Below are 25103 nucleotides of genomic sequence, written 5' to 3' on the forward strand. Positions count from 1 at the left end.
ATGTATTTTTCAATTAGTCTCTCCTCAACATTTTTAATGTATTTGCTTTGCAGTAAAGAAGGTGCGCTCTATGTTCAGCTGCATTTAGCAAGGAAGCCTGCAGGACTTCTGGGACTTTTCTTTCTCTTTTTTAGCCTCACTGTCATTATTCTTCACCACCCCCAAATCTATACTGCTGCAGTGTTGTGTTGCTTTGTGGGAAGCAGGACAAAGAGAAGGGCAGGACCTATGCAAATGAAGGCCTCAGGGATGTCTGGGAGTGCCTTTTTAGCAGTATTGTTAAAGTCCACCTTGCAACCGGATTGGTCGGGTAAGCTGAAAAACACCATGCCAGATTGGGCACCAGGTCTCTAGGCGCTTGGAGGACATATTGGGTCTACATCCCTCAGTTTCTGAGGTCCAAGAAATGTTCACCCTCTACCCTAATAGAGAGGTCTTGGCCGATCGTGGCCGAGAGGGGAAGAAGGTAGCAGTGCAAGATGCTTATGGTCCTTCTCTAATAATAGACCAACTTTCTCTCTCTCCTTACCTGTGGTTCTGCCTGGCTACTGGGGCTACCAGTTGTAAGCCTGCAGCCCACAGGGAGTTGGTTTGTTCCTCTCACTCATGTAAATGGGTAAGCATTCAAGTGCACACACCTGCCTACGTCCACAGACCTTCGCGCGCACACACTTTTGTCAACAAGCTTTTTCGCAATTAAGAGTATCAGGGACCCATGTTGAAATACAAAAGCAGCACACCACGTGACGGCCATCACATAGAGTCCAGCAGCAAATGGGAAACGTTTAACTAGCCATGGTCCTATTACTTGCGCTCTACCTGTGGAACAACTGCTGGATGAGTCCTGCTGGAGAATATTGAACCTACAACAAGTCTGAGGTAAATAAGAATTCCACAGGAATATAATCAAGCAGGGACCTACAACCCTTCCGAGCCAGATAGGAGTCGAACCTACAATCTTCTGATCCGTAGTCAGACGCGTTATCCATTGCGCCACTGGCCCTATGTAGACTTACGCATCCTTTTGTCCTTAAGTGGGCTAGAAAGTGTGTGTGTGTGTGTGTGTGTGAAGGCACAAGGAAACCCATCTGACCTCCTGGAAGTCTGTTCTGTGAGGTTTTCCCAAGTTTTACAAAGGACTTTAGGAGAAGGAAGCACCTAAAAGCTAGGCGAAATGGTCCTAGATCCAAGGAAATCTTTTAGATCAGGCTCAGTTTCTTAAATAGTTTGCATTAACATAATCAGTTCCAGGTCTGTGTGGGGCTGAGCTTGAGAACTCCTTAGTAAGTAGGCGTTTAAAAGAATAAGGGGTTTAATATTACAACACAGGCGAACATTCAGACACATTATCATAAGCTCACCTTGTCCAGGGATCCAAGCATGCTGCCTTTCCACTCTCAGAGCCCTTCACCTAACCTACTGTGCAGCTGTTTCACCTTTAATATCACTGTTCCACAGGCAGCGTGACGTCACAATGCTCCTTGTCTGTAGCCCGAACCAGGAGCCTTTGCAAACCTGGCATAATCTACATACTTACGGTGTGTTTAGTCTTGGACCACAAATGCAGTGAAGAATAATGGATTGCTACTCTTCATACATTTTTGACCATTGGCTCAGATTTGAATGCGTATTGGCCATCTGAGCATCTCTGCCAGGCCACCCTATGTCTAGAGACTGTAGATTTAGAGAGTTTATAAACATTGTCAGTTCATCAATAAAGTGTGCTCGCTTCGGCAGCACATATACTAAAATTGGAACGATACAGAGAAGATTAGCATGGCCCCTGCGCAAGGATGACACGCAAATTCGTGAAGCGTTCCATATTTTTAACAGCTTTTAGGAGAGAAATCTTTTTTGTTTTCAAGACTAATTGAAAAAATAAAGCAGGTCCCAGTGCTGTCCCCGTGATATGTATTTTTCAATTAGTCTCTCCTCAACATTTTTAATGTATTTGCTTTGCAGTAAAGAAGGTGCGCTCTATGTTCAGCTGCATTTAGCAAGGAAGCCTGCAGGACTTCTGGGACTTTTCTTTCTCTTTTTTAGCCTCACTGTCATTATTCTTCACCACCCCCAAATCTATACTGCTGCAGTGTTGTGTTGCTTTGTGGGAAGCAGGACAAAGAGAAGGGCAGGGCCTATGCAAATGAAGGCCTCAGGGATGTCTGGGAGTGCCTTTTTAGCAGTATTGTTAAAGTCCACCTTGCAACCGGATTGGTCCGGTAAGCTGAAAAACACCATGCCAGATTGGGCACCAGGTCTCTAGGCGCTTGGAGGACATATTGGGTCTACATCCCTCAGTTTCTGAGGTCCAAGAAATGTTCACCCTCTACCCTAACAGAGAGGTCTTGGCCGATCGTGGCTGAGAGGGGAAGAAGGTAGCAGTGCAAGATGCTTATGGGCCTTCTCTAATAATGGACCAACTTTCTCTCTCTCTCCTTACCTGTGGTTCTGCCTGGCTACTGGGGCTACCAGTTGTAAGCCTGCAGCCCACAGGGAGTTGGTTTGTTCCTCTCACACATGTAAATGGGTAAGCATTCAAGTGCACACACCTGCCTACGACCACAGACCCTCGCGCACACACACTTTTGTCAACAAGCTTTTTCGCAATTAAGAGTATCAGGGACCCATGTTGAAATACAAAAGCAGCACACCACGTGACGGCCATCACATAGAGTCCAGCAGCAAATGGGAAACGTTTAACTAGCCGTGGTCCTATTACTTGCGCTCTACCTGTGGAACAACTGCTGGATGAGTCCTGCTGGAGAATATTGAACCTACAACAAGTCTGAGGTAAATAAGAATTCCACAGGAATATAATCAAACAGGGACCTACAACCCTTCCGAGCCAGATAGGAGTCAAACCTACAATCTTCTGATCCGTAGTCAGACGCGTTATCCATTGCGCCACTGGCCCTATGTAGACTTATGCATCCTTTTGTCCTTAAGTGGGCTAGAAAGTGTGTGTGTGTGTGTGTGTGTGAAGGCACAAGGAAACCCATCTGACCTCCTGGAAGTCTGTTCTGTGAGGTTTTCCCAAGTTTTACAAAGGACTTTAGGAGAAGGAAGCACCTAAAAGCTAGGCAAAATGGTCCTAGATCCAAGGAAATCTTTTAGATCAGGCTCAGTTTCTTAAATAGTTTGCATTAACATAATCAGTTCCAGGTCTGTGTGGGGCTGAGCTTGAGAACTCCTTAGTAAGTAGGCGTTTAAAAGAATAAGGGGTTTAATATTACAACACAGGCGAACATTCAGACACATTATCATAAGCTCACCTTGTCCAGGGATCCAAGCATGCTGCCTTTCCACTCTCAGAGCCCTTCACCTAACCTACTGTGCAGCTGTTTCACCTTTAATATCACTGTTCCACAGGCAGCGTGACGTCACAATGCTCCTTGTCTGTAGCCCGAACCAGGAGCCTTTGCAAACCTGGCATAATCTACATACTTACGGTGTGTTTAGTCTTGGACCACAAATGCAGTGAAGAATAATGGATTGCTACTCTTCATACATTTTTGACCATTGGCTCAGATTTGAATGCGTATTGGCCATCTGAGCATCTCTGCCAGGCCACCCTATGTCTAGAGACTGTAGATTTAGAGAGTTTATAAACATTGTCAGTTCATCAATAAAGTGTGCTCGCTTCGGCAGCACATATACTAAAATTGGAACGATACAGAGAAGATTAGCATGGCTCCTGCGCAAGGATGACACGCAAATTCGTGAAGCGTTCCATATTTTTAACAGCTTTTAGGAGAGAAATCTTTTTTGTTTTCAAGACTAATTGAAAAAATAAAGCAGGTCCCAGTGCTGTCCCCGTAATATGTATTTTTCAATTAGTCTCTCCTCAACATTTTTAATGTATTTGCTTTGCAGTAAAGAAGGTGCGCTCTATGTTCAGCTGCATTTAGCAAGGAAGCCTGCAGGACTTCTGGGACTTTTCTTTCTCTTTTTTAGCCTCACTGTCATTATTCTTCACCACCCCCAAATCTATACTGCTACAGTGTTGTGTTGCTTTGTGGGAAGCAGGACAAAGAGAAGGGCAGGACCTATGCAAATGAAGGCCTCAGGGATGTCTGGGAGTGCCTTTTTAGCAGTATTGTTAAAGTCCACCTTGCAACCGGATTGGTCGGGTAAGCTGAAAAACACCATGCCAGATTGGGCACCAGGTCTCTAGGCGCTTGGAGGACATATTGGGTCTACATCCCTCAGTTTCTGAGGTCAAAGAAATGTTCACCCTCTACCCTAATAGAGAGGTCTTGGCCGATCGTGGCCGAGAGGGGAAGAAGGTAGCAGTGCAAGATGCTTATGGGCCTTCTCTAATAATAGACCAACTTTCTCTCTCTCCTTACCTGTGGTTCTGCCTGGCTACTGGGGCTACCAGTTGTAAGCCTGCAGCCCACAGGGAGTTGGTTTGTTCCTCTCACTCATGTAAATGGGTAAGCATTCAAGTGCACACACCTGCCTACGTCCACAGACCTTCGCGCACACACACTTTTGTCAACAAGCTTTTTCGCAATTAAGAGTATTAGGGACCCATGTTGAAATACAAAAGCAGCACACCACGTGACGGCCATCACATAGAGTCCAGCAGCAAATGGGAAACGTTTAACTAGCCGTGGTCCTATTACTTGCGCTCTACCTGTGGAACAACTGCTGGATGAGTCCTGCTGGAGAATATTGAACCTACAACAAGTCTGAGGTAAATAAGAATTCCACAGGAATATAATCAAACAGGGACCTACAACCCTTCCAAGCCAGATAGGAGTCGAACCTACAATCTTCTGATCCGTAGTCAGACGCGTTATCCATTGCGCCACTGGCCCTATGTAGACTTATGCATCCTTTTGTCCTTAAGTGGGCTAGAAAGTGTGTGTGTGTGTGTGTGTGTGTGTGTGTGAAGGCACAAGGAAACCCATCTGACCTCCTGGAAGTCTGTTCTGTGAGGTTTTCCCAAGTTTTACAAAGGACTTTAGGAGAAGGAAGCACCTAAAAGCTAGGCGAAATGGTCCTAGATCCAAGGAAATCTTTTAGATCAGGCTCAGTTTCTTAAATAGTTTGCATTAACATAATCAGTTCCAGGTCTGTGTGGGGCTGAGCTTGAGAACTCCTTAGTAAGTAGGCGTTTAAAAGAATAAGGGGTTTAATATTACAACACAGGCGAACATTCAGACACATTATCATAAGCTCACCTTGTCCAGGGATCCAAGCATGCTGCCTTTCCACTCTCAGAGCCCTTCACCTAACCTACTGTGCAGCTGTTTCACCTTTAATATCACTGTTCCACTGGCAGCGTGACGTCACTATGCTCCTTGTCTGTAGCCCGAACCAGGAGCCTTTGCAAACCTGGCATAATCTACATACTTACGGTGTGTTTAGTCTTGGACCACAAATGCAGTGAAGAATAATGGATTGCTACTCTTCATACATTTTTGACCATTGGCTCAGATTTGAATGCGTATTGGCCATCTGAGCATCTCTGCCAGGCCACCCTATGTCTAGAGACTGTAGATTTAGAGAGTTTATAAACATTGTCAGTTCATCAATAAAGTGTGCTCGCTTCGGCAGCACATATACTAAAATTGGAACGATACAGAGAAGATTAGCATGGCCCCTGCGCAAGGATGACACACAAATTTGTGAAGCGTTCCATATTTTTAACAGCTTTTAGGAGAGAAATCTTTTTTGTTTTCAAGACTAATTGAAAAAATAAAGCAGGTCCAAGTGCTGTCCCCGTAATATGTATTTTTCAATTAGTCTCTCCTCAACATTTTTAATGTATTTGCTTTGCAGTAAAGAAGGTGCGCTCTATGTTCAGCTGCATTTAGCAAGGAAGCCTGCAGGACTTCTGGGACTTTTCTTTCTCTTTTTTTAGCCTCACTGTCATTATTCTTCACCACCCCCAAATCTATACTGCTGCAGTGTTGTGTTGCTTTGTGGGAAGCAGGACAAAGAGAAGGGCAGGGCCTATGCAAATGAGGGCCTCAGGGATGTCTGGGAGTGCCTTTTTAGCAGTATTGTTAAAGTCCACCTTGCAACCGGATTGGTCGGGTAAGCTGAAAAACACCATGCCAGATTGGGCACCCGGTCTCTAGGCGCTTGGAGGACATATTGGGTCTACATCCCTCAGTTTCTGAAGTCCAAGAAATGTTCACCCTCTACCCTAATAGAGAGGTCTTGGCCGATCGTGGCCGAGAGGGGAAGAAGGTAGCAGTGCAAGATGCTTATGGTCCTTCTCTAATAATAGACCAACTTTCTCTCTCTCCTTACCTGTGGTTCTGCCTGGCTACTGGGGCTACCAGTTGTAAGCCTGCAGCCCACAGGGAGTTGGTTTGTTCCTCTCACACATGTAAATGGGTAAGCATTCAAGTGCACACACCTGCCTACGTCCACAGACATTCGCGCACACACACTTTTGTCAACAAGCTTTTTCGCAATTAAGAGTATCAGGGACCCATGTTGAAATACAAAAGCAGCACACCACGTGACGGCCATCACATAGAGTCCAGCAGCAAATGGGAAACGTTTAACTAGCCGTGGTCCTATTACTTGCGCTCTACCTGTGGAACAACTGCTGGATGAGTCCTGCTGGAGAATATTGAACCTACAACAAGTCTGAGGTAAATAAGAATTCCACAGGAATATAATCAAACAGGGACCTACAACCCTTCCGAGCCAGATAGGAGTCGAACCTACAATCTTCTGATCCGTAGTCAGACGCGTTATCCATTGCGCCACTGGCCCTATGTAGACTTACGCATCCTTTTGTCCTTAAGTGGGCTAGAAAGTGTGTGTGTGTGTGTGTGTGTGAAGGCACAAGGAAACCCATCTGACCTCCTGGAAGTCTGTTCTGTGAGGTTTTCCCAAGTTTTACAAAGGACTTTAGGAGAAGGAAGCACCTAAAAGCTAGGTGAAATGGTCCTAGATCCAAGGAAATCTTTTAGATCAGGCTCAGTTTCTTAAATAGTTTGCATTAACATAATCAGTTCCAGGTCTGTGTGGGGCTGAGCTTGAGAACTCCTTAGTAAGTAGGCGTTTAAAAGAATAAGGGGTTTAATATTACAACACAGGCGAACATTCAGACACATTATCATAAGCTCACCTTGTCCAGGGATCCAAGCATGCTGCCTTTCCACTCTCAGAGCCCTTCACCTAACCTACTGTGCAGCTGTTTCACCTTTAATATCACTGTTCCACAGGCAGCGTGACGTCACAATGCTCCTTGTCTGTAGCCCGAACCAGGAGCCTTTGCAAACCTGGCATAATCTACATACTTACGGTGTGTTTAGTCTTGGACCACAAATGCAGTGAAGAATAATGGATTGCTACTCTTCATACATTTTTGACCATTGGCTCAGATTTGAATGCGTATTGGCCATCTGAGCATCTCTGCCAGGCCACCCTATGTCTAGAGACTGTAGATTTAGAGAGTTTATAAACATTGTCAGTTCATCAATAAAGTGTGCTCGCTTCGGCAGCACATATACTAAAATTGGAACGATACAGAGAAGATTAGCATGGCCCCTGCGCAAGGATGACATGCAAATTCGTGAAGCGTTCCATATTTTTAACAGCTTTTAGGAGAGAAATCTTTTTTGTTTTCAAGACTAATTGAAAAAATAAAGCAGGTCCCAGTGCTGTCCCCGTGATATGTATTTTTCAATTAGTCTCTCCTCAACATTTTTAATGTATTTGCTTTGCAGTAAAGAAGGTGCGCTCTATGTTCAGCTGCATTTAGTAAGGAAGCCTGCAGGACTTCTGGGACTTTTCTTTCTCTTTTTTAGCCTCACTGTCATTATTCTTCACCACCCCCAAATCTATACTGCTGCAGTGTTGTGTTGCTTTGTGGGAAGCAGGACAAAGAGAAGGGCAGGGCCTATGCAAATGAAGGCCTCAGGGATGTCTGGGAGTGCCTTTTTAGCAGTATTGTTAAAGTCCACCTTGCAACCGGATTGGTCGGGTAAGCTGAAAAACACAATGCCAGATTGGGCACCAGGTCTCTAGGCGCTTGGAGGACTTATTGGGTCTACATCCCTCAGTTTCTGAGGTCCAAGAAATGTTCACCCTCTACCCTAATAGAGAGGTCTTGGCCGATCGTGGCTGAGAGGGGAAGAAGGTAGCAGTGCAAGATGCTTATGGTCCTTCTCTAATAATGGACCAACTTTCTCTCTCTCCTTACCTGTGGTTCTGCCTGGCTACTGGGGCTACCAGTTGTAAGCCTGCAGCCCACAGGGAGTTGGTTTGTTCCTCTCACACATGTAAATGGGTAAGCATTCAAGTGCACACACCTGCCTACGTCCACAGACCCTCGCGCGCACACACACACTTTTGTCAACAAGCTTTTTCGCAATTAAGAGTATCAGGGACCCATGTTGAAATACAAAAGCAGCACACCACGTGACGGCCATCACATAGAGTCCAGCAGCAAATGGGAAACGTTTAACTAGCTGTGGTCCTATTACTTGCGCTCTACCGTGGAACAACTGCTGGATGAGTCCTGCTGGAGAATATTGAACCTACAACAAGTCTGAGGTAAATAAGAATTCCACAGGAATATAATCAAACAGGGACCTACAACCCTTCCGAGCCAGATAGGAGTCGAACCTACAATCTTCTGATCCGTAGTCAGACGCGTTATCCATTGCGCCACTGGCCCTATGTAGACTTACGCATCATTTTGTCCTTAAGTGGGCTAGAAAGTGTGTGTGTGTGTGTGTGTGAAGGCACAAGGAAACCCATCTGACCTCCTGGAAGTCTGTTCTGTGAGGTTTTCCCAAGTTTTACAAAGGACTTTAGGAGAAGGAAGCACCTAAAAGCTAGGCGAAATGGTCCTAGATCCAAGGAAATCTTTTAGATCAGGCTCAGTTTCTTAAATAGTTTGCATTAACATAATCAGTTCCAGGTCTGTGTGGGGCTGAGCTTGAGAACTCCTTAGTAAGTAGGCATTTACAACAATAAGGGGTTTAATATTACAACACAGGCGAACATTCAGACACATTATCATAAGCTCACCTTGTCCAGGGACCCAAGCATGCTGCCTTTCCACTCTCAGAGCCCTTCACCTAACCTACTGTGCAGCTGTTTCACCTTTAATATCACTGTTCCACAGGCAGCGTGACGTCACAATGCTCCTTGTCTGTAGCCCGAGCCAGGAGCCTTTGCAAACCTGGTATAATCTACATACTTACGGTGTGTTTAGTCTTGGACCACAAATGCAGTGAAGAATAATGGATTGCTACTCTTCATACATTTTTGACCATTGGCTCAGATGTGAATGCGTACTGGCCATCTGAGCATCTCTGCCAGGCCACCCTATGTCTAGAGACTGTAGATTTAGAGAGTTTATAAACATTGTCAGTTCATCAATAAAGTGTGCTCGCTTCGGCAGCACATATACTAAAATTGGAACGATACAGAGAAGATTAGCATGGCCCCTGCGCAAGGATGACACGCAAATTCGTGAAGCGTTCCATATTTTTAACAGCTTTTAGGAGAGAAATCTTTTTTGTTTTCAAGACTAATTGAAAAAATAAAGCAGGTCCCAGTGCTGTCCCCGTGATATGTATTTTTCAATTAGTCTCTCCTCAACATTTTTAATGTATTTGCTTTGCAGTAAAGAAGGTGCGCTCTATGTTCAGCTGCATTTAGCAAGGAAGCCTGCAGGACTTCTGGGACTTTTCTTTCTCTTTTTTAGCCTCACTGTCATTATTCTTCACCACCCCCAAATCTATACTGCTGCAGTGTTGTGTTGCTTTGTGGGAAGCAGGACAAAGAGAAGGGCAGGGCCTATGCAAATGAAGGCCTCAGGGATGTCTGGGAGTGCCTTTTTAGCAGTATTGTTAAAGTCCACCTTGCAACCGGATTGGTCGGGTAAGCTGAAAAACACCATGCCAGATTGGGCACCAGGTCTCTAGGCGCTTGGAGGACATATTGGGTCTACATCCCTCAGTTTCTGAGGTCCAAGAAATGTTCACCCTCTACCCTAACAGAGAGGTCTTGGCCGATCGTGGCTGAGAGGGGAAGAAGGTAGCAGTGCAAGATGCTTATGGGCCTTCTCTAATAATGGACCAACTTTCTCTCTCTCTCTCCTTACCTGTGGTTCTGCCTGGCTACTGGGGCTACCAGTTGTAAGCCTGCAGCCCACAGGGAGTTGGTTTGTTCCTCTCACACATGTAAATGGGTAAGCATTCAAGTGCACACACATGCCTACGTCCACAGACCCTCGCGCACACACACTTTTGTCAACAAGCTTTTTCGCAATTAAGAGTATCAGGGACCCATGTTGAAATACAAAAGCAGCACACCACGTGACGGCCATCACATAGAGTCCAGCAGCAAATGGGAAACGTTTAACTAGCCGTGGTCCTATTACTTGCGCTCTACCTGTGGAACAACTGCTGGATGAGTCCTGCTTGAGAATATTGAACCTACAACAAGTCTGAGGTAAATAAGAATTCCACAGGAATATAATCAAACAGGGACCTACAACCCTTCCGAGCCAGATAGGAGTCGAACCTACAATCTTCTGATCCGTAGTCAGACGCGTTATCCATTGCGCCACTGGCCCTATGTAGACTTATGCATCCTTTTGTCCTTAAGTGGGCTAGAAAGTGTGTGTGTGTGTGTGTGTGTGAAGGCACAAGGAAACCCATCTGACCTCCTGGAAGTCTGTTCTGTGAGGTTTTCCCAAGTTTTACAAAGGACTTTAGGAGAAGGAAGCACCTAAAAGCTAGGCGAAATGGTCCTAGATCCAAGGAAATCTTTTAGATCAGGCTCAGTTTCTTAAATAGTTTGCATTAACATAATCAGTTCCAGGTCTGTGTGGGGCTGAGCTTGAGAACTCCTTAGTAAGTAGGCGTTTAAAAGAATAAGGGGTTTAATATTACAACACAGGCGAACATTCAGACACATTATCATAAGCTCACCTTGTCCAGGGATCCAAGCATGCTGCCTTTCCACTCTCAGAGCCCTTCACCTAACCTACTGTGCAGCTGTTTCACCTTTAATATCACTGTTCCACAGGCAGCGTGACGTCACAATGCTCCTTGTCTGTAGCCCGAACCAGGAGCCTTTGCAAACCTGGCATAATCTACATACTTACGGTGTGTTTAGTCTTGGACCACAAATGCAGTGAAGAATAATGGATTGCTACTCTTCATACATTTTTGACCATTGGCTCAGATTTGAATGCGTATTGGCCATCTGAGCATCTCTGCCAGGCCACCCTATGTCTAGAGACTGTAGATTTAGAGAGTTTATAAACATTGTCAGTTCATCAATAAAGTGTGCTCGCTTCGGCAGCACATATACTAAAATTGGAACGATACAGAGAAGATTAGCATGGCCCCTGCGCAATGATGACACGCAAATTCGTGAAGCGTTCCATATTTTTAACAGCTTTTAGGAGAGAAATCTTTTTTGTTTTCAAGACTAATTGAAAAAATAAAGCAGGTCCCAGTGCTGTCCCCGTAATATGTATTTTTCAATTAGTCTCTCCTCAACATTTTTAATGTATTTGCTTTGCAGTAAAGAAGGTGCGCTCTATGTTCAGCTGCATTTAGCAAGGAAGCCTGCAGGACTTCTGGGACTTTTCTTTCTCTTTTTTAGCCTCACTGTCATTATTCTTCACCACCCCCAAATCTATACTGCTGCAGTGTTGTGTTGCTTTGTGGGAAGCAGGACAAAGAGAAGGGCAGGACCTATCCAAATGAAGGCCTCAGGGATGTCTGGGAGTGCCTTTTTAGCAGTATTGTTAAAGTCCACCTTGCAACCGGATTGGTCGGGTAAGCTGAAAAACACCATGCCAGATTGGGCACCAGGTCTCTAGGCGCTTGGAGGACATATTGGGTCTACATCCCTCAGTTTCTGAGGTCCAAGAAATGTTCACCCTCTACCCTAATAGAGAGGTCTTGGCCGATCGTGGCCGAGAGGGGAAGAAGGTAGCAGTGCAAGATGCTTATGGGCCTTCTCTAATAATAGACCAACTTTCTCTCTCTCCTTACCTGTGGTTCTGCCTGGCTACTGGGGCTACCAGTTGTAAGCCTGCAGCCCACAGGGAGTTGGTTTGTTCCTCTCACTCATGTAAATGGGTAAGCATTCAAGTGCACACACCTGCCTACGTCCACAGACCTTCGCGCACACACACTTTTGTCAACAAGCTTTTTCGCAATTAAGAGTATCAGGGACCCATGTTGAAATACAAAAGCAGCACACCACGTGACGGCCATCACATAGAGTCCAGCAGCAAATGGGAAACGTTTAACTAGCCGTGGTCCTATTACTTGCGCTCTACCTGTGGAACAACTGCTGGATGAGTCCTGCTGGAGAATATTGAACCTACAACAAGTCTGAGGTAAATAAGAATTCCACAGGAATATAATCAAACAGGGACCTACAACCCTTCCGAGCCAGATAGGAGTCGAACCTACAATCTTCTGATCCGTAGTCAGACGCGTTATCCATTGCGCCACTGGCCCTATGTAGACTTACGCATCCTTTTGTCCTTAAGTGGGCTAGAAAGTGTGTGTGTGTGTGTGTGTGTGAAGGCACAAGGAAACCCATCTGACCTCCTGGAAGTCTGTTCTGTGAGGTTTTCCCAAGTTTTACAAAGGACTTTAGGAGAAGGAAGCACCTAAAAGCTAGGCGAAATGGTCCTAGATCCAAGGAAATCTTTTAGATCAGGCTCAGTTTCTTAAATAGTTTGCATTAACATAATCAGTTCCAGGTCTGTGTGGGGCTGAGCTTGAGAACTCCTTAGTAAGTAGGCGTTTAAAAGAATAAGGGGTTTAATATTACAACACAGGCGAACATTCAGACACATTATCATAAGCTCACCTTGTCCAGGGATCCAAGCATGCTGCCTTTCCACTCTCAGAGCCCTTCACCTAACCTACTGTGCAGCTGTTTCACCTTTAATATCACTGTTCCACAGGCAGCGTGACGTCACAATGCTCCTTGTCTGTAGCCCGAACCAGGAGCCTTTGCAAACCTGGCATAATCTACATACTTACGGTGTGTTTAGTCTTGGACCACAAATGCAGTGAAGAATAATGGATTGCTACTCTTCATACATTTTTGACCATTGGCTCAGATTTGAATGCGTACTGGCCATCTGAGCATCTCTGCCAGGCCACCCTATGTCTAGAGACTGTAGATTTAGAGAGTTTATAAACATTGTCAGTTCATCAATAAAGTGTGCTCGCTTCGGCAGCACATATACTAAAATTGGAACGATACAGAGAAGATTAGCATGGCCCCTGCGCAAGGATGACACGCAAATTCGTGAAGCGTTCCATATTTTTAACAGCTTTTAGGAGAGAAATCTTTTTTGTTTTCAAGACTAATTGAAAAAATAAAGCAGGTCCCAGTGCTGTCCCCGTAATATGTATTTTTCAATTAGTCTCTCCTCAACATTTTTAATGTATTTGCTTTGCAGTAAAGAAGGTGCGCTCTATGTTCAGCTGCATTTAGCAAGGAAGCCTGCAGGACTTCTGGGACTTTTCTTTCTCTTTTTTAGCCTCACTGTCATTATTCTTCACCACCCCCAAATCTATACTGCTGCAGTGTTGTGTTGCTTTGTGGGAAGCAGGACAAAGAGAAGGGCAGGGCCTATGCAAATGAAGGCCTCAGGGATGTCTGGGAGTGCCTTTTTAGCAGTATTGTTAAAGTCCACCTTGCAACCGGATTGGTCGGGTAAGCTGAAAAACACAATGCCAGATTGGGCACCAGGTCTCTAGGCGCTTGGAGGACTTATTGGGTCTACATCCCTCAGTTTCTGAGGTCCAAGAAATGTTCACCCTCTACCCTAATAGAGAGGTCTTGGCCGATCGTGGCTGAGAGGGGAAGAAGGTAGCAGTGCAAGATGCTTATGGTCCTTCTCTAATAATGGACCAACTTTCTCTCTCTCCTTACCTGTGGTTCTGCCTGGCTACTGGGGCTACCAGTTGTAAGCCTGCAGCCCACAGGGAGTTGGTTTGTTCCTCTCACACATGTAAATGGGTAAGCATTCAAGTGCACACACCTGCCTACGTCCACAGACCCTCGCGCGCACACACACACTTTTGTCAACAAGCTTTTTCGCAATTAAGAGTATCAGGGACCCATGTTGAAATACAAAAGCAGCACACCACGTGACGGCCATCACATAGAGTCCAGCAGCAAATGGGAAACGTTTAACTAGCTGTGGTCCTATTACTTGCGCTCTACCGTGGAACAACTGCTGGATGAGTCCTGCTGGAGAATATTGAACCTACAACAAGTCTGAGGTAAATAAGAATTCCACAGGAATATAATCAAACAGGGACCTACAACCCTTCCGAGCCAGATAGGAGTCGAACCTACAATCTTCTGATCCGTAGTCAGACGCGTTATCCATTGCGCCACTGGCCCTATGTAGACTTACGCATCATTTTGTCCTTAAGTGGGCTAGAAAGTGTGTGTGTGTGTGTGTGTGAAGGCACAAGGAAACCCATCTGACCTCCTGGAAGTCTGTTCTGTGAGGTTTTCCCAAGTTTTACAAAGGACTTTAGGAGAAGGAAGCACCTAAAAGCTAGGCGAAATGGTCCTAGATCCAAGGAAATCTTTTAGATCAGGCTCAGTTTCTTAAATAGTTTGCATTAACATAATCAGTTCCAGGTCTGTGTGGGGCTGAGCTTGAGAACTCCTTAGTAAGTAGGCGTTTAAAAGAATAAGGGGTTTAATATTACAACACAGGCGAACATTCAGACACATTATCATAAGCTCACCTTGTCCAGGGATCCAAGCATGCTGCCTTTCCACTCTCAGAGCCCTTCACCTAACCTACTGTGCAGCTGTTTCACCTTTAATATCACTGTTCCACAGGCAGCGTGACGTCACAATGCTCCTTGTCTGTAGCCCGAACCAGGAGCCTTTGCAAACCTGGCATAATCTACATACTTACGGTGTGTTTAGTCTTGGACCACAAATGCAGTGAAGAATAATGGATTGCTACTCTTCATACATTTTTGACCATTGGCTCAGATTTGAATGCGTATTGGCCATCTGAGCATCTCTGCCAGGCCACCCTATGTCTAGAGACTGTAGATTTAGAGAGTTTATAAACATTGTCAGTTCATCAATAAAGTGTGCTCGCTTCGGCAGCACATATACTAAAATTGGAACGATACAGAGAAGATTAGCATGGCCCCTGCGCAAGGATGACACGCAAATTCGTGAAGCGTTCCATATTTTTAACAGCTTTTAGGAGAAAAATCTTTTTTGTTTTCAAGACTAATTGAAAAAATAAAGCAGGTCCCAGTGCTGTCCCCGTAATATGTATTTTTCAATTAGTCTCTCCTCAACATTTTTAATGTATTTGCTTTGCAGTAAAGAAGGTGCGCTCTATGTTCAGCTGCATTTAGCAAGGAAGCCTGCAGGACTTCTGGGACTTTTCTTTCTCTTTTTTAGCCTCACTGTCATTATTCTTCACCACCCCCAAATCTATACTGCTGCAGTGTTGTGTTGCTTTGTGGGAAGCAGGACAAAGAGAAGGGCAGGACCTATGCAAATGAAGGCCTCAGGGATGTCTGGGAGTGCCTTTTTAGCAGTATTGTTAAAGTCCACCTTGCAACCGGATTGGTCGGGTAAGCTGAAAAACACCATGCCAGATTGGGCACCAGGTCTCTAGGCGCTTGGAGGACATATTGGGTCTACATCCCTCAGTTTCTGAGGTCCAAGAAATGTTCACCCTCTACCCTAATAGAGAGGTCTTGGCCGATCGTGGCCGAGAGGGGAAGAAGGTAGCAGTGCAAGATGCTTATGGTCCTTCTCTAATAATAGACCAACTTTCTCTCTCTCCTTACCTGTGGTTCTGCCTGGCAACTGGGGCTACCAGTTGTAAGCCTGCAGCCCACAGGGAGTTGGTTTGTTCCTCTCACTCATGTAAATGGGTAAGCATTCAAGTGCACACACCTGCCTACGTCCACAGACCTTCGCGCACACACACTTTTGTCAACAAGCTTTTTCGCAATTAAGAGTATCAGGGACCCATGTTGAAATACAAAAGCAGCACACCACGTGACGGCCATCACATAGAGTCCAGCAGCAAATGGGAAACGTTTAACTAGCCGTGGTCCTATTACTTGCGCTCTACCTGTGGAACAACTGCTGGATGAGTCCTGCTGGAGAATATTGAACCTACAACAAGTCTGAGGTAAATAAGAATTCCACAGGAATATAATCAAACAGGGACCTACAACCCTTCCGAGCCAGATAGGAGTCGAACCTACAATCTTCTGATCCGTAGTCAGACGCGTTATCCATTGCGCCACTGGCCCTATGTAGACTTACGCATCCTTTTGTCCTTAAGTGGGCTAGAAAGTGTGTGTGTGTGTGTGTGTGTGAAGGCACAAGGAAACCCATCTGACCTCCTGGAAGTCTGTTCTGTGAGGTTTTCCCAAGTTTTACAAAGGACTTTAGGAGAAGGAAGCACCTAAAAGCTAGGCGAAATGGTCCTAGATCCAAGGAAATCTTTTAGATCAGGCTCAGTTTCTTAAATAGTTTGCATTAACATAATCAGTTCCAGGTCTGTGTGGGGCTGAGCTTGAGAACTCCTTAGTAAGTAGGCGTTTAAAAGAATAAGGGGTTTAATATTACAACACAGGCGAACATTCAGACACATTATCATAAGCTCACCTTGTCCAGGGATCCAAGCATGCTGCCTTTCCACTCTCAGAGCCCTTCACCTAACCTACTGTGCAGCTGTTTCACCTTTAATATCACTGTTCCACAGGCAGCGTGACGTCACAATGCTCCTTGTCTGTAGCCCGAACCAGGAGCCTTTGCAAACCTGGCATAATCTACATACTTACGGTGTGTTTAGTCTTGGACCACAAATGCAGTGAAGAATAATGGATTGCTACTCTTCATACATTTTTGACCATTGGCTCAGATTTGAATGCGTATTGGCCATCTGAGCATCTCTGCCAGGCCACCCTATGTCTAGAGACTGTAGATTTAGAGAGTTTATAAACATTGTCAGTTCATCAATAAAGTGTGCTCGCTTCGGCAGGACATATACTAAAATTGGAACGATACAGAGAAGATTAGCATGGCCCCTGCGCAAGGATGACACGCAAATTCGTGAAGCGTTCCATATTTTTAACAGCTTTTAGGAGAGAAATCTTTTTTGTTTTCAAGACTAATTGAAAAAATAAAGCAGGTCCCAGTGCTGTCCCCGTAATATGTATTTTTCAATTAGTCTCTCCTCAACATTTTTAATGTATTTGCTTTGCAGTAAAGAAGGTGCGCTCTATGTTCAGCTGCATTTAGCAAGGAAGCCTGCAGGACTTCTGGGACTTTTCTTTCTCTTTTTTAGCCTCACTGTCTTTATGCTTCACCACCCCCAAATCTATACTGCTGCAGTGTTGTGTTGCTTTGTGGGAAGCAGGACAAAGAGAAGGGCAGGGCCTATGCAAATGAAGGCCTCAGGGATGTCTGGGAGTGCCTTTTTAGCAGTATTGTTAAAGTCCACCTTGCAACCGGATTGGTCGGGTAAGCTGAAAAACACCATGCCAGATTGGGCACCAGGTCTCTAGGCGCTTGGAGGACATATTGGGTCTACATCCCTCAGTTTCTGAGGTCCAAGAAATGTTCACCCTCTACCCTAACAGAGAGGTCTTGGCCGATCGTGGCTGAGAGGGGAAGAAGGTAGCAGTGCAAGATGCTTATGGGCCTTCTCTAATAATGGACCAACTTTCTCTCTCTCTCCTTACCTGTGGTTCTGCCTGGCTACTGGGGCTACCAGTTGTAAGCCTGCAGCCCACAGGGAGTTGGTTTGTTCCTCTCACACATGTAAATGGGTAAGCATTCAAGTGCACACACCTGCCTACGTCCACAGACCCTTGCGCACACACACTTTTGTCAACAAGCTTTTTCGCAATTAAGAGTATCAGGGACCCATGTTGAAATACAAAAGCAGCACACCACGTGACGGCCATCACATAGAGTCCAGCAGCAAATGGGAAACGTTTAACTAGCTGTGGTCCTATTACTTGCGCTCTACCGTGGAACAACTGCTGGATGAGTCCTGCTGGAGAATATTGAACCTACAACAAGTCTGAGGTAAATAAGAATTCCACAGGAATATAATCAAACAGGGACCTACAACCCTTCCGAGCCAGATAGGAGTCGAACCTACAATCTTCTGATCCGTAGTCAGACGCGTTATCCATTGCGCCACTGGCCCTATGTAGACTTACGCATCATTTTGTCCTTAAGTGGGCTAGAAAGTGTGTGTGTGTGTGTGTGTGAAGGCACAAGGAAACCCATCTGACCTCCTGGAAGTCTGTTCTGTGAGGTTTTCCCAAGTTTTACAAAGGACTTTAGGAGAAGGAAGCACCTAAAAGCTAGGCGAAATGGTCCTAGATCCAAGGAAATCTTTTAGATCAGGCTCAGTTTCTTAAATAGTTTGCATTAACATAATCAGTTCCAGGTCTGTGTGGGGCTGAGCTTGAGAACTCCTTAGTAAGTAGGCATTTACAACAATAAGGGGTTTAATATTACAACACAGGCGAACATTCAGACACATTATCATAAGCTCACCTTGTCCAGGGACCCAAGCATGCTGCCTTTCCACTCTCAGAGCCCTTCACCTAACCTACTGTGCAGCTGTTTCACCTTTAATATCACTGTTCCACAGGCAGCGTGACGTCACAATGCTCCTTGTCTGTAGCCCGAGCCAGGAGCCTTTGCAAACCTGGTATAATCTACATACTTACGGTGTGTTTAGTCTTGGACCACAAATGCAGTGAAGAATAATGGATTGCTACTCTTCATACATTTTTGACCATTGGCTCAGATGTGAATGCGTACTGGCCATCTGAGCATCTCTGCCAGGCCACCCTATGTCTAGAGACTGTAGATTTAGAGAGTTTATAAACATTGTCAGTTCATCAATAAAGTGTGCTCGCTTCGGCAGCACATATACTAAAATTGGAACGATACAGAGAAGATTAGCATGGCCCCTGCGCAAGGATGACACGCAAATTCGTGAAGCGTTCCATATTTTTAACAGCTTTTAGGAGAGAAATCTTTTTTGTTTTCAAGACTAATTGAAAAAATAAAGCAGGTCCCAGTGCTGTCCCCGTGATATGTATTTTTCAATTAGTCTCTCCTCAACATTTTTAATGTATTTGCTTTGCAGTAAAGAAGGTGCGCTCTATGTTCAGCTGCATTTAGCAAGGAAGCCTGCAGGACTTCTGGGACTTTTCTTTCTCTTTTTTAGCCTCACTGTCATTATTCTTCACCACCCCCAAATCTATACTGCTGCAGTGTTGTGTTGCTTTGTGGGAAGCAGGACAAAGAGAAGGGCAGGGCCTATGCAAATGAAGGCCTCAGGGATGTCTGGGAGTGCCTTTTTAGCAGTATTGTTAAAGTCCACCTTGCAACCGGATTGGTCGGGTAAGCTGAAAAACACCATGCCAGATTGGGCACCAGGTCTCTAGGCGCTTGGAGGACATATTGGGTCTACATCCCTCAGTTTCTGAGGTCCAAGAAATGTTCACCCTCTACCCTAACAGAGAGGTCTTGGCCGATCGTGGCTGAGAGGGGAAGAAGGTAGCAGTGCAAGATGCTTATGGGCCTTCTCTAATAATGGACCAACTTTCTCTCTCTCTCCTTACCTGTGGTTCTGCCTGGCTACTGGGGCTACCAGTTGTAAGCCTGCAGCCCACAGGGAGTTGGTTTGTTCCTCTCACACATGTAAATGGGTAAGCATTCAAGTGCACACACCTGCCTACGTCCACAGACCCTCGCGCACACACACTTTTGTCAACAAGCTTTTTCGCAATTAAGAGTATCAGGGACCCATGTTGAAATACAAAAGCAGCACACCACGTGACGGCCATCTCATAGAGTCCAGCAGCAAATGGGAAACGTTTAACTAGCCGTGGTCCTATTACTTGCACTCTACATGTGGAACAACTGCTGGATGAGTCCTGCTGGAGAATATTGAACCTACAACAAGTCTGAGGTAAATAAGAATTCCACAGGAATATAATCAAACAGGGACCTACAACCCTTCCAAGCCAGATAGGAGTCGAACATACAATCTTCTGATCCGTAGTCAGACTCGTTATCCATTGCGCCACTGGCCCTATGTAGACTTACGCATCCTTTTGTCCTTAAGTGGGCTAGAAAGTGTGTGTGTGTGTGTGTGTGTGAAGGCACAAGGAAACCCATCTGACCTCCTGGAAGTCTGTTCTGTGAGGTTTTCCCAAGTTTTACAAAGGACTTTAGGAGAAGGAAGCACCTAAAAGCTAGGCGAAATGGTCCTAGATCCAAGGAAATCTTTTAGATCAGGCTCAGTTTCTTAAATAGTTTGCATTAACATAATCAGTTCCAGGTCTGTGTGGGGCTGAGCTTGAGAACTCCTTAGTAAGTAGGCGTTTAAAAGAATAAGGGGTTTAATATTACAACACAGGCGAACATTCAGACACATTATCATAAGCTCACCTTGTCCAGGGATCCAAGCATGCTGCCTTTCCACTCTCAGAGCCCTTCACCTAACCTACTGTGCAGCTGTTTCACCTTTAATATCACTGTTCCACAGGCAGCGTGACGTCACAATGCTCCTTGTCTGTAGCCCGAACCAGGAGCCTTTGCAAACCTGGCATAATCTACATACTTACGGTGTGTTTAGTCTTGGACCACAAATGCAGTGAAGAATAATGGATTGCTACTCTTCATACATTTTTGACCATTGGCTCAGATTTGAATGCGTATTGGCCATCTGAGCATCTCTGCCAGGCCACCCTATGTCTAGAGACTGTAGATTTAGAGAGTTTATAAACATTGTCAGTTCATCAATAAAGTGTGCTCGCTTCGGCAGCACATATACTAAAATTGGAACGATACAGAGAAGATTAGCATGGCCCCTGCGCAAGGATGACACGCAAATTCGTGAAGCGTTCCATATTTTTAACAGCTTTTAGGAGAAAAATCTTTTTTGTTTTCAAGACTAATTGAAAAAATAAAGCAGGTCCCAGTGCTGTCCCCGTAATATGTATTTTTCAATTAGTCTCTCCTCAACATTTTTAATGTATTTGCTTTGCAGTAAAGAAGGTGCGCTCTATGTTCAGCTGCATTTAGCAAGGAAGCCTGCAGGACTTCTGGGACTTTTCTTTCTCTTTTTTAGCCTCACTGTCATTATTCTTCACCACCCCCAAATCTATACTGCTGCAGTGTTGTGTTGCTTTGTGGGAAGCAGGACAAAGAGAAGGGCAGGACCTATGCAAATGAAGGCCTCAGGGATGTCTGGGAGTGCCTTTTTAGCAGTATTGTTAAAGTCCACCTTGCAACCGGATTGGTCGGGTAAGCTGAAAAACACCATGCCAGATTGGGCACCAGGTCTCTAGGCGCTTGGAGGACATATTGGGTCTACATCCCTCAGTTTCTGAGGTCCAAGAAATGTTCACCCTCTACCCTAATAGAGAGGTCTTGGCCGATCGTGGCCGAGAGGGGAAGAAGGTAGCAGTGCAAGATGCTTATGGTCCTTCTCTAATAATAGACCAACTTTCTCTCTCTCCTTACCTGTGGTTCTGCCTGGCAACTGGGGCTACCAGTTGTAAGCCTGCAGCCCACAGGGAGTTGGTTTGTTCCTCTCACTCATGTAAATGGGTAAGCATTCAAGTGCACACACCTGCCTACGTCCACAGACCTTCGCGCACACACACTTTTGTCAACAAGCTTTTTCGCAATTAAGAGTATCAGGGACCCATGTTGAAATACAAAAGCAGCACACCACGTGACGGCCATCACATAGAGTCCAGCAGCAAATGGGAAACGTTTAACTAGCCGTGGTCCTATTACTTGCGCTCTACCTGTGGAACAACTGCTGGATGAGTCCTGCTGGAGAATATTGAACCTACAACAAGTCTGAGGTAAATAAGAATTCCACAGGAATATAATCAAACAGGGACCTACAACCCTTCCGAGCCAGATAGGAGTCGAACCTACAATCTTCTGATCCGTAGTCAGACGCGTTATCCATTGCGCCACTGGCCCTATGTAGACTTACGCATCCTTTTGTCCTTAAGTGGGCTAGAAAGTGTGTGTGTGTGTGTGTGTGTGAAGGCACAAGGAAACCCATCTGACCTCCTGGAAGTCTGTTCTGTGAGGTTTTCCCAAGTTTTACAAAGGACTTTAGGAGAAGGAAGCACCTAAAAGCTAGGCGAAATGGTCCTAGATCCAAGGAAATCTTTTAGATCAGGCTCAGTTTCTTAAATAGTTTGCATTAACATAATCAGTTCCAGGTCTGTGTGGGGCTGAGCTTGAGAACTCCTTAGTAAGTAGGCGTTTAAAAGAATAAGGGGTTTAATATTACAACACAGGCGAACATTCAGACACATTATCATAAGCTCACCTTGTCCAGGGATCCAAGCATGCTGCCTTTCCACTCTCAGAGCCCTTCACCTAACCTACTGTGCAGCTGTTTCACCTTTAATATCACTGTTCCACAGGCAGCGTGACGTCACAATGCTCCTTGTCTGTAGCCCGAACCAGGAGCCTTTGCAAACCTGGCATAATCTACATACTTACGGTGTGTTTAGTCTTGGACCACAAATGCAGTGAAGAATAATGGATTGCTACTCTTCATACATTTTTGACCATTGGCTCAGATTTGAATGCGTATTGGCCATCTGAGCATCTCTGCCAGGCCACCCTATGTCTAGAGACTGTAGATTTAGAGAGTTTATAAACATTGTCAGTTCATCAATAAAGTGTGCTCGCTTCGGCAGGACATATACTAAAATTGGAACGATACAGAGAAGATTAGCATGGCCCCTGCGCAAGGATGACACGCAAATTCGTGAAGCGTTCCATATTTTTAACAGCTTTTAGGAGAGAAATCTTTTTTGTTTTCAAGACTAATTGAAAAAATAAAGCAGGTCCCAGTGCTGTCCCCGTAATATGTATTTTTCAATTAGTCTCTCCTCAACATTTTTAATGTATTTGCTTTGCAGTAAAGAAGGTGCGCTCTATGTTCAGCTGCATTTAGCAAGGAAGCCTGCAGGACTTCTGGGACTTTTCTTTCTCTTTTTTAGCCTCACTGTCTTTATGCTTCACCACCCCCAAATCTATACTGCTGCAGTGTTGTGTTGCTTTGTGGGAAGCAGGACAAAGAGAAGGGCAGGGCCTATGCAAATGAAGGCCTCAGGGATGTCTGGGAGTGCCTTTTTAGCAGTATTGTTAAAGTCCACCTTGCAACCGGATTGGTCGGGTAAGCTGAAAAACACCATGCCAGATTGGGCACCAGGTCTCTAGGCGCTTGGAGGACATATTGGGTCTACATCCCTCAGTTTCTGAGGTCCAAGAAATGTTCACCCTCTACCCTAACAGAGAGGTCTTGGCCGATCGTGGCTGAGAGGGGAAGAAGGTAGCAGTGCAAGATGCTTATGGGCCTTCTCTAATAATGGACCAACTTTCTCTCTCTCTCCTTACCTGTGGTTCTGCCTGGCTACTGGGGCTACCAGTTGTAAGCCTGCAGCCCACAGGGAGTTGGTTTGTTCCTCTCACACATGTAAATGGGTAAGCATTCAAGTGCACACACCTGCCTACGTCCACAGACCCTTGCGCACACACACTTTTGTCAACAAGCTTTTTCGCAATTAAGAGTATCAGGGACCCATGTTGAAATACAAAAGCAGCACACCACGTGACGGCCATCACATAGAGTCCAGCAGCAAATGGGAAACGTTTAACTAGCCGTGGTCCTATTACTTGCGCTCTACCTGTGGAACAACTGCTGGATGAGTCCTGCTGGAGAATATTGAACCTACAACAAGTCTGAGGTAAATAAGAATTCCACAGGAATATAATCAAACAGGGACCTACAACCCTTCCGAGCAAGATAGGAGTCGAACCTACAATCTTCTGATCCGTAGTCAGACGCGTTATCCATTGCGCCACTGGCCCTATGTAGGCTTACGCATCCTTTTGTCCTTAAGTGGGCTAGAAAGTGTGTGTGTGTGTGTGTGTGTGAAGGCACAAGGAAACCCATCTGACCTCCTGGAAGTCTGTTCTGTGAGGTTTTCCCAAGTTTTACAAAGGACTTTAGGAGAAGGAAGCACCTAAAAGCTAGGCGAAATGGTCCTAGATCCAAGGAAATCTTTTAGATCAGGCTCAGTTTCTTAAATAGTTTGCATTAACATAATCAGTTCCAGGTCTGTGTGGGGCTGAGCTTGAGAACTCCTTAGTAAGTAGGCGTTTAAAAGAATAAGGGGTTTAATATTACAACACAGGCGAACATTCAGACACATTATCATAAGCTCACCTTGTCCAGGGATCCAAGCATGCTGCCTTTCCACTCTCAGAGCCCTTCACCTAACCTACTGTGCAGCTGTTTCACCTTTAATATCACTGTTCCACAGGCAGCGTGACGTCACAATGCTCCTTGTCTGTAGCCCGAACCAGGAGCCTTTGCAAACCTGGCATAATCTACATACTTACGGTGTGTTTAGTCTTGGACCACAAATGCAGTGAAGAATAATGGATTGCTACTCTTCATACATTTTTGACCATTGGCTCAGATTTGAATGCGTATTGGCCATCTGAGCATCTCTGCCAGGCCACCCTATGTCTAGAGACTGTAGATTTAGAGAGTTTATAAACATTGTCAGTTCATCAATAAAGTGTGCTCGCTTCGGCAGCACATATACTAAAATTGGAACGATACAGAGAAGATTAGCATGGCCCCTGCGCAAGGATGACACGCAAATTCGTGAAGCGTTCCATATTTTTAACAGCTTTTAGGAGAAAAATCTTTTTTGTTTTCAAGACTAATTGAAAAAATAAAGCAGGTCCCAGTGCTGTCCCCGTAATATGTATTTTTCAATTAGTCTCTCCTCAACATTTTTAATGTATTTGCTTTGCAGTAAAGAAGGTGCGCTCTATGTTCAGCTGCATTTAGCAAGGAAGCCTGCAGGACTTCTGGGACTTTTCTTTCTCTTTTTTAGCCTCACTGTCATTATTCTTCACCACCCCCAAATCTATACTGCTGCAGTGTTGTGTTGCTTTGTGGGAAGCAGGACAAAGAGAAGGGCAGGGCCTATGCAAATGAAGGCCTCAGGGATGTCTGGGAGTGCCTT

The 25103-nt window shown here is 45.2% G+C and overlaps 22 non-coding genes across 22 annotated transcripts; 13 read left to right on the forward strand and 9 right to left on the reverse strand.

Moving 5' to 3' along the window:
* Positions 1-930: 930 nt before the first annotated feature.
* Positions 931-1003, reverse strand: TRNAR-ACG (transfer RNA arginine (anticodon ACG)). Its single transcript has one exon. It is a non-coding gene; the product is annotated as a tRNA-Arg (tRNA).
* A 718-nt stretch (positions 1004-1721) lies between these two features.
* Positions 1722-1828, forward strand: LOC147705550 (U6 spliceosomal RNA). Its single transcript, XR_015298148.1, has one exon. It is a non-coding gene; the product is annotated as a U6 spliceosomal RNA (small nuclear RNA).
* A 1804-nt stretch (positions 1829-3632) lies between these two features.
* Positions 3633-3739, forward strand: LOC147705551 (U6 spliceosomal RNA). Its single transcript, XR_015298359.1, has one exon. It is a non-coding gene; the product is annotated as a U6 spliceosomal RNA (small nuclear RNA).
* A 1810-nt stretch (positions 3740-5549) lies between these two features.
* On the forward strand, positions 5550-5656 carry LOC147705552 (U6 spliceosomal RNA). Its single transcript, XR_015298329.1, has one exon. It is a non-coding gene; the product is annotated as a U6 spliceosomal RNA (small nuclear RNA).
* A 1012-nt stretch (positions 5657-6668) lies between these two features.
* TRNAR-ACG (transfer RNA arginine (anticodon ACG)) lies at positions 6669-6741 on the reverse strand. Its single transcript has one exon. It is a non-coding gene; the product is annotated as a tRNA-Arg (tRNA).
* A 718-nt stretch (positions 6742-7459) lies between these two features.
* LOC147705554 (U6 spliceosomal RNA) lies at positions 7460-7566 on the forward strand. The gene has a single exon (XR_015298292.1). It is a non-coding gene; the product is annotated as a U6 spliceosomal RNA (small nuclear RNA).
* Positions 7567-8580: 1014 nt separating this feature from the next.
* On the reverse strand, positions 8581-8653 carry TRNAR-ACG (transfer RNA arginine (anticodon ACG)). Its single transcript has one exon. It is a non-coding gene; the product is annotated as a tRNA-Arg (tRNA).
* Positions 8654-9369: 716 nt separating this feature from the next.
* LOC147705556 (U6 spliceosomal RNA) lies at positions 9370-9476 on the forward strand. Its single transcript, XR_015298149.1, has one exon. It is a non-coding gene; the product is annotated as a U6 spliceosomal RNA (small nuclear RNA).
* Positions 9477-10491: 1015 nt separating this feature from the next.
* On the reverse strand, positions 10492-10564 carry TRNAR-ACG (transfer RNA arginine (anticodon ACG)). The gene has a single exon. It is a non-coding gene; the product is annotated as a tRNA-Arg (tRNA).
* A 718-nt stretch (positions 10565-11282) lies between these two features.
* On the forward strand, positions 11283-11389 carry LOC147705558 (U6 spliceosomal RNA). The gene has a single exon (XR_015298366.1). It is a non-coding gene; the product is annotated as a U6 spliceosomal RNA (small nuclear RNA).
* A 1011-nt stretch (positions 11390-12400) lies between these two features.
* On the reverse strand, positions 12401-12473 carry TRNAR-ACG (transfer RNA arginine (anticodon ACG)). The gene has a single exon. It is a non-coding gene; the product is annotated as a tRNA-Arg (tRNA).
* A 718-nt stretch (positions 12474-13191) lies between these two features.
* LOC147705560 (U6 spliceosomal RNA) lies at positions 13192-13298 on the forward strand. The gene has a single exon (XR_015298150.1). It is a non-coding gene; the product is annotated as a U6 spliceosomal RNA (small nuclear RNA).
* A 1014-nt stretch (positions 13299-14312) lies between these two features.
* On the reverse strand, positions 14313-14385 carry TRNAR-ACG (transfer RNA arginine (anticodon ACG)). Its single transcript has one exon. It is a non-coding gene; the product is annotated as a tRNA-Arg (tRNA).
* A 716-nt stretch (positions 14386-15101) lies between these two features.
* On the forward strand, positions 15102-15208 carry LOC147705562 (U6 spliceosomal RNA). The gene has a single exon (XR_015298151.1). It is a non-coding gene; the product is annotated as a U6 spliceosomal RNA (small nuclear RNA).
* A 1011-nt stretch (positions 15209-16219) lies between these two features.
* On the reverse strand, positions 16220-16292 carry TRNAR-ACG (transfer RNA arginine (anticodon ACG)). Its single transcript has one exon. It is a non-coding gene; the product is annotated as a tRNA-Arg (tRNA).
* A 718-nt stretch (positions 16293-17010) lies between these two features.
* LOC147705564 (U6 spliceosomal RNA) lies at positions 17011-17117 on the forward strand. Its single transcript, XR_015298371.1, has one exon. It is a non-coding gene; the product is annotated as a U6 spliceosomal RNA (small nuclear RNA).
* Positions 17118-18129: 1012 nt separating this feature from the next.
* TRNAR-ACG (transfer RNA arginine (anticodon ACG)) lies at positions 18130-18202 on the reverse strand. The gene has a single exon. It is a non-coding gene; the product is annotated as a tRNA-Arg (tRNA).
* A 716-nt stretch (positions 18203-18918) lies between these two features.
* LOC147705566 (U6 spliceosomal RNA) lies at positions 18919-19025 on the forward strand. Its single transcript, XR_015298152.1, has one exon. It is a non-coding gene; the product is annotated as a U6 spliceosomal RNA (small nuclear RNA).
* A 1804-nt stretch (positions 19026-20829) lies between these two features.
* Positions 20830-20936, forward strand: LOC147705567 (U6 spliceosomal RNA). Its single transcript, XR_015298153.1, has one exon. It is a non-coding gene; the product is annotated as a U6 spliceosomal RNA (small nuclear RNA).
* A 1011-nt stretch (positions 20937-21947) lies between these two features.
* On the reverse strand, positions 21948-22020 carry TRNAR-ACG (transfer RNA arginine (anticodon ACG)). The gene has a single exon. It is a non-coding gene; the product is annotated as a tRNA-Arg (tRNA).
* A 718-nt stretch (positions 22021-22738) lies between these two features.
* Positions 22739-22845, forward strand: LOC147705569 (U6 spliceosomal RNA). Its single transcript, XR_015298372.1, has one exon. It is a non-coding gene; the product is annotated as a U6 spliceosomal RNA (small nuclear RNA).
* A 1804-nt stretch (positions 22846-24649) lies between these two features.
* LOC147705570 (U6 spliceosomal RNA) lies at positions 24650-24756 on the forward strand. Its single transcript, XR_015298154.1, has one exon. It is a non-coding gene; the product is annotated as a U6 spliceosomal RNA (small nuclear RNA).
* Positions 24757-25103: the final 347 nt, after the last annotated feature.

Source organism: Lissotriton vulgaris, chromosome 7 (genome assembly GCF_964263255.1).
Source record: "Lissotriton vulgaris chromosome 7, aLisVul1.2, whole genome shotgun sequence".
Classification (NCBI taxonomy): domain Eukaryota; kingdom Metazoa; phylum Chordata; class Amphibia; order Caudata; family Salamandridae; genus Lissotriton; species Lissotriton vulgaris.